The 7,522-nt window shown below is 53.8% G+C and overlaps 1 long non-coding RNA gene across 1 annotated transcript; it reads right to left on the bottom strand.

Moving 5' to 3' along the window:
• Positions 1-1,685: 1,685 nt before the first annotated feature.
• Positions 1,686-7,488, bottom strand: LOC121660442. The gene is made up of 3 exons (XR_006014667.1): positions 6,986-7,488; positions 6,486-6,646; positions 1,686-2,675 (listed from the first exon to the last, which is right to left on the bottom strand). It is a non-coding gene; the product is annotated as an uncharacterized LOC121660442 (long non-coding RNA).
• Positions 7,489-7,522: the final 34 nt, after the last annotated feature.

Here is a 7,522-nt window from a genome sequence, read left to right as displayed (position 1 = left end):
GTGTGTGTTTCTTGTGGGACAATCTGGGAATGTGTCTGTGAAACAGTCTGCAAACAGGAACATTCCTGAACTCGGCACACACGACTTTGGGAGGGGCTCTCCCCTCGTGCATCCGGCCCAATAAAGAATGCTGCTGCTTCGTGCTGCGCTGGTGCTGAGGAGGTTTTGTTTCACTGAAGTTTTGGTAACACCTCTGTGCCTGTGTCACAGACCCACAGAGCTGCTGTGATGTCAGAAAGGGGCAGTGTGACATCACAGAGTGGGCTGTGACATCACAGGGTATTGGTGTGACATCATAGAGAGGGCTGGGCCATCCCAGAAGAGGTGTCACAGGGTGTCTGTATGACATCAGAGAGTCTACTGTGACATGATGGAGCAGCTCTGTGACATCACAGAGTGGTACTGTGACATCACAGATTGGGCTCTGACACCACAGGGCAGATATCATCTAGCAGGCTGTGACATCACAGAGCAGGCTGTGATGTCACAGGGTGCTGGTGTGACATCACAGTGCACAGTTGTGACATCACAGAGTGGGTTGTGACATCACAGGGTGGCTTTATGACATCATAGAGTCAGCTGTGACATCACGGAGCAGCTGTGTGACGTCACAGAGAGGACTGTGACATCACAGGTGGTGTGACATCACAGAGTGGCTATGACATCACAGGGTTGCTATGTGACATCACAGAGTGAGCTGTGACATTGCAGATATGGCTGTGATATCAAAGGGCAGAAGTCTGACATCATAGAGCAGACTATGACATCACTGAGTGGTTGTGACATCCCGGGGTGGCTGTGTGACATCCCAGGGTGGCTGTGTGACATCCCAGGGGGTTGGATGCCATGGCAACCCTCATCAGTTCCAGTTCCCTTGGAAACCCCCCCAGGACCCATTGCTGCAGTCAGGCTCCGTGGCCACTTGCCCGCAGAGCTGTGGCTGCCCTCGGCTGCCATGGCAGCCCTCAGGACAGAGCAGTGCCGGGGCTGGTGCCAGCTACAATTGCAGTGACACTCGCTGATGCCCTCAGGTGCCACGGCAGCGGCCACAGGGACCCGTTCCTCACTTTGGTGCCACGGACACCAACGCTTGGCCCCGCTGCCATGGGCATTGGCACGGTCACCTGCACTCAGGGCCCGTGGCCGGGCACTGCTGCCATGGACACGGCCACGGAGCCCTGGGCCACAGGCGGCTGCCATGGCCACCAGCCCAAGGTCCCGTGGCCGGGCTGGGGGCATGGAAAGGAACCCATGGAGCCGTGGTGATGGTGGGTGGCCATGGGGTGCTGCTGTGGGCTGGGCCAGAGGGAATTTCCTTGCCAGGCCTTTTCCTGGGGCTGTGTTTGGCTCTGTGCTGAGCACAGCGTTGCTCACACTGAGATGGTTTTGTTCTTGCTCAGCTTGCACAGAGCCAAGGCCTTTCCTGCCCCTCGTCCGGCCACGCTGGCGAGGGGCTGGGGGAGCGGGGGAGCTTGGCAGGGGTCACAGCCAGGACAGGTGACCCCAACTGACCCCAGGCATATCCCAGACCACAGGACATCATGCCCAGTGTATAAAGTGGGGGGAACAAGGAGGAAGGGGGGACATTCCGAGTGAGGGTTTTTGTCTTCCCAGGTAACGCTCAGGCAGGACGGGACCCTGTTTTGCTAGTGGGCAGAGTCAGCAACAAAGACACAGACACCAACTGAAGGAATTGTGTAATTTATAAAATGCAAATCTGCAAAAAGTCACAAAAGCATAAGCTCAGCAAAGCACATAATCATTAGCAAAGAATCACAGCAGGAGCAGCTCAGCAATGCCCCCAGTCATCAGTGCCAAAGATTGCCTGCAGTGATTAACCAAGATGCAGCCCCAGTTCCCCTCAGACTTTACCATCACCCAGAGCCACCCATCAGCTGGGGGAAGCTGTCCCAGCCAGGGACTGGAGAGCCACTCCCGGACACTGGGAATTCCTGCAGCTGCCTCCAGCCACAGCTGAGGCTCCAACCCCGCTGGGAGAGGGCCCAGCTTTGACAGTGCTGGACAAACAAACTGACAGCACTTCCAGTGCGGGAACATCTGCTTTCATCCTCCTCTTGGCTTCCTCCTAAGCCTGCCCAGGGCTCAAGGAGGAGCCAAGGGAGCTGACTTTGACCATACAGCCCCAAACAAGGCCAGATGTGGGATTTCATGGCCTTGTCCGGCTTCTAAACACAGAAAGGTCAATACATGTTTCACTAATGAGTGGATACATCTATCACAGTGCTAATGATCATGCATATTTCAGTAATGAGCAGATACAAAGATAACCTTTGGTTGGAAGGTTCATCCAGAGGTCACCTTTGGCTCAGGGCCTCTTGTTCAGGCCTCAGTCAGGCCTCTTGTTCAGGCCTTGGCCCTTCAGGGACGTGGTTTAGTGCTGGGCTTGACAGTGATGGGTTAATGGTTGGACTCGATGAGCTCCGAGGTCTTTTCCAACAGGAAGGATTCTGTAATTCCAGGATTCTATCTGCTGCATTCAGCCAGGTCCATGGTAGCAGCATTATTTTGGTCTAAAAGGCTCCTCTTGCTCAGCTCTTGTGGCCTAAGGCTTCAGCTCCTTCAGCTCCTGGTGCTGAGCTGCTCATGCTGAACGAGACGACTCGGAGAGAAGAATACAGCTCATCCAATTCCTTCTGGGACACGGAGAGGGGAGGCTGTGAAAACAGGAGCATTGTTTGCTGTGGCCTCCTCTGTGGCCTTCACGCCTTTCAGCGCTTTGAAACAGCCAAGAGCTTTCTCCAAGAGTGCAATGAAGCAGCTGTTCCTGCTCCCAGTCTCTGCCCTTGACTGCTTTTGTCCCTCTTGCTGTGCCCTCTGTGCCCCCGGGGCTCGGTGGCTGCTGCCCAGGGCTGTGGCACTGGCACAGCTCCAGTGCTCGAGACCCTCCTTTCTCTGCCCTTGGAGCTGCCTGCTCACAGCAGTGTAATAAATGGTTAAAAGTTTTTACTTTTGGTTAAAAAGAAGTTAATAGTTACTTGTTATATACAGTTAATAAGTTGATTATTATTGCGAGTGTACGTGTGTAATGCTGCTATGTGGTCGCTAGATGGTGACACCAAATAGGGGAAGAGTGGTAGGTCTACAGAAAAGTGGAGAATGTTCTGGAATGTTCTTAAGATGACTTAATGGTTTATGATGTAAACATCTTGAAAAATTATTGGTTAGAGGGCAAACCAATCACTTGACGCCCCAGAGATTGATGGAGCTGAACGCCAATGAGGACCCTAGCAACGAGCCACCAGAGGGAGGATCGGAGCTCCACCAATCATAACATCAGAGGGACTATAAAACGGCCCCGGGGCTGAGCCCCCGAACGGCGGGGTCTTCCTGAGGAACCTGAGTCCGAAGGAACGCCCTGTGTGTCACACTTGGTTTTTTTCTGGCTTGTCGCGCGGAGCCTGGGCTTATCCTGGGTTCCTGCTCGCAGCGGTTAACAAATAAACGAGTTGACTTTTCCTTTAAAAGTCTCAGCCTTGTTTACAACAGCAGCCTTTTCCATCTGCAAGCTCCACATGGACAGGGACTGCCCACCTCTGCTCCTTGCCCACCCTCCAGGAGCCCAGGGCTGCCATCTCCAGTCCCTGCTGGCGCTGAGGGCTCCCAGGTGCCCCAGGCTGCTGTGACACCACTGCCAACGGGAGGGAACAGCGGCAGGGGCTGTGCTGAAAGTCAGCTCCATTTCCTGCTACTGCTGTGGGCCCCAGAGTCAGGGATCAGATCCAGGCCCTGCTGCTGCTCCCTCAGTATTACCACAGGCCTGGGCCCTAGGGTGTATCACTGTGTCCTGCAGCCATAGGGAGGAGGAGGAGGAGAGAAGATCCAGCAGGCAGGAATTGTGCAGCAAGATTGATTTATTTAATTATTTTACAAACTCTTTTATAGACTTTTTTCTTCATAGTCTAATTGGACAAAGGACCAGCCACCCCTTGGGGTGATTGGCTAAAATCCTAAAACATCCATTGTCAAAATATTTTCCTACTATACCATAAACAAGACTTTTCAAGGTTGCAGGTGGCTTGATTGTTTACATAACTCTGCTACGTCTTCGATGAGAGAGAAAAGTCTCTCACAGACTTAGAAAATGGCAAGAAAATCCTTGCTAGCAGCATTTTGGTATCTACACCTCAGGATCAGGCACAGTTTGGGTGTTGCTGTCAGTGCCAGCAGGAGCGGGCGCTGGAGCAGCGGGTGCTGACAGTGCCCCAGGGCCCGAGGGCTCCCTGGGCTGCGGGGCTGGCAGGGAGCTGCCCCTTGTTCTCCCTGTGCCTCACTGTAGCGGGTTGAGTTCGAAACCGGGCAGAAACACCAGTTAAATGTAGTGGTTTTGGTTCAAAATATTCATTACTTACTTACTTTCCTTCTGTGAGATAAGAATTAGGAGAAAAGCAAAGCAGGCACAAACCTTAAATAGTTGCAGTACAATGAAAGAGTTTTATTACTAATAGAATTAAAAGTAAAGAGAAAATAACAAAACAAAATTAAAGCAAATCCCCCCCCCCCCCCCCTTTCCAGCACTTCTCTCCTTTTACCCAACTCGCACAAAAGATAACAGAACATGGGATGTTAGTCAGTGTTGCAGTTCTTGAAAAAGTCTCTCTCTTATGCTTAAGGAAAAAAGGGTTTTCCTTCAGTTGCACGTGGTTCCCAAACTGCCACCAACAGCAGACCCGCCCGGAACCAATCAATCTGCTGTGTGTAGAACATCTCTCCCATGAAAAATCTCACAGATCCTTCACACTACAAAACATGGGCCATCACATGGGGTTATTAATCTTTTTAAGGATAAGTTATTTTGGCCTGCACACAAAGGCTTTTTCTTCGCCACAAGTCTCTAACAGCCTCTTACTACTTCTATATAGCCTGGCATAGGCACTCTTCATAATCTTCATAGGCCACACGACGATTCTCCATCCCCCCATGTTCTTCAAATGGATTAAAGAGACAAACAGTTTGTGGTATTACAGTTTCTTACCACGGCATGCAAGAAGGTTTTTAAGCTGCGCGCCAGAATCGCAGCACCGCCCTCTTTTCTCCCATCGCCATGCTCAGCTTCATCTCATGTGACTCACTTCTCTTTCTCTCTGACTCTGACGCCGCCATGTTGAAGGGTGTTCTTGTTCGGGCTTTACGGTGGGGAAAGCCTCGCTCCCTCTGTGCTGCTGGCTGTGTGGTGTCCAGTTCAGCACGAAGTGTGCTGGCTACAGACAGGAGGCTCTGCCGGCTCCTGCTGGGTCTGCCGGCTCCGCATGGAGAGGAGAGGGACCCGCCTGTCCCCAGAAGCCGCGCTGGATGGGTTTAGCTGTGAGCAGTCCATGGCTGGTTTTAGCTGCCTGCAGCTCTGGGACAGTCCCCCCGCAGTGATCCAGGGTCCGTGCCGCAGCATTGGGAAAGGGGGAAAGCAGCAGTGGCCCCGGCCAGGCCCGGTGGGGCCGGGAGGCTCGGAGCCCCCCCCCACCTTCTAGCAGGCGAGCGCCGACAAAAAGGGGAAGTCCCGCCTTTCCGTGCGGTTTAAATATGTAAATTGTGAGAAGCGTAATTGGTCTTAAAGACTGTCCATCAACTCAGGGTCAACCCAATACACTCACGCAAAGCTGGGCCGCTCACAAGTGGGGCAGCGCAGCAAACAGGGAGCCTGCGAGTCCCTGCCAGCCCTGTCTGCTCAGAGATTGGACCTTGGAGCTGCAGGGGGACAAAGGCAGCTGCTTCTGGTCCCTCTGCATGTCCCCGTGTTCAACAGTGCTGCTCCATCATTTAGGACGTGTTTTCTGTTTAATTAATAGAAAAAAAAGATAAAAACCAGAAAATATTATGAAACATAAAACCAAAACCCACATGTGGAGTGAAAAAGCTTTTGTAACTCTGGATTAAGAGTCTTTTCAAAAAGACAACTCAGGTATTTGTAAATATGCTGAGGGCATTGATCCATCTTACTGACCTCAGCAGTCCTTTTTTAAAGATTTTGGGCTTTGTTTCCAACATTGTTATTTTAAATTGTGGTTGAAGCAATAGGAAATTGATTGTGCCCTGCCAGCTCTGAGCAGGACTGGCAATCTAAACTCTGTCCCACCCCAACTCATGGAGAAGATGCCCTTCCTTCTCACCCTGCCAATGAGCTGCACATTCCCTCTGAAATTGTCAGGGGGTTCTTAAAGACGCAAAGTCCCACTCAGGGCTTTTTGCTCTGGTTTGGCAGTGGAGAAGGGCAATTCTTCCTCCATCAGCTCCAGGCTGCGCTGCCTCAGGAACACGGCCCACTCACCAGGTTGGGCCCACTCGTGGCACTTCCAGAGGAGGAAGAAAGTGCAATGGCACAATTCCAGCCCAAAAGGAAGGAAGAGTGGGACAGACAGAACACCCTGTGCAGATCCAGGCGTTCAGCTGGGACTGTGCAGAGTTTGGGTTCTTGCCAGTGGCATGTGTGTCCCTGACTGCAATCTCTTGGCCTGCACGAGAGTCTCACTCACCTGCAAAAGCAGAAAGCTCCGTCGCTGTGCTCGCAAGGGGCTCGTCTGATGCAAAGCTGTCAGAGCCCTGTGAGGGGAGAGCGGGCCCAGCCGTGCCCAGGGCTGAGCCCCAGCAGAGCCCTGGCAGAGCCCAGAGCAGCCTCAGCATCGGCAGAGCCCGGCTGCAAGGAGAGAAAGCAGAACCCGCCCGTCAGCTGAAGCCTCCTGTCCTCTTGTCCCAGCCACCCGCAGTGCCCAGGCCGTGCTGGCCGTGCTCAGAGCTGGGCCCAAAGCTGCCCAGCATTGCTGCCTTTGGGAGCAGAGCAGGAGGGCAGGATATGTGCCCAGCCTGCAGCCAGCCATGGCACATCCACCTCCTCAGCAGCTGCCCAGAGCCCAAAAGCAGCTTGGCAGCCACTGCAGAATTCCCTGCAGCCGCCCCAGCAAAGGGGCAACCTTTGGTGCCCGGCCAGGCCGTGCCATGCCCAGCTCTGGCAGCATCCCCCTGGCTCTGGACTCACCTGCACACTGGGCGTGGAGTGTGTCTTTGGAGAAGGTGCCAGAATCAAAGGCCATCATCTTCAGCTGCCGCTGGCCAGCTCCAGGAAGAGGTTGTGGTCCTTGAGCTCATCCTTGGTGTCTCCAGCAGCAGCAGCCCCACCTGTTACAGCTTCTCCAGGGGCTCCTTCTCCTTCCCTGGGGGCCACACCAGGCTCTCAGGGTTCTGCCCAGGGCCCCAGCCATCAATGAAGCAGACAAGCAAAACCAGGGGGGATGGTGGCCACCAGGGCTTGCCAGAGCAGGCCTCCAGCTCAGCTGCAGCCCAAGGGCTGCGTGTTCCCTTCTGATGCTCCCTGCTCACAGCTACAGGCAGGACAAAATAGTCTGCTTTGCTTTGCCACTGATTGCCAAGAGATGGGTGGGGCTGTTACCTGCCAGGCCCCTGGATCACACTGTGCCCGTGGGGCTCTGCCATCCTCTAGGGCACGTGAACACCCTGCAGCCAAGGCTCACTGAAGAGCTCTTCCAAGGACGGCCTGGCCAAGGGCTGCATGGAC

Source organism: Corvus kubaryi, unplaced genomic scaffold (genome assembly GCF_017639235.1).
Source record: "Corvus kubaryi isolate FWS band 111438036 unplaced genomic scaffold, C.kubaryi_AGA036_p1.0 35851, whole genome shotgun sequence".
NCBI classification, from domain to species: domain Eukaryota; kingdom Metazoa; phylum Chordata; class Aves; order Passeriformes; family Corvidae; genus Corvus; species Corvus kubaryi.
This window is presented reverse-complemented; position numbering and strand designations above follow the sequence as displayed.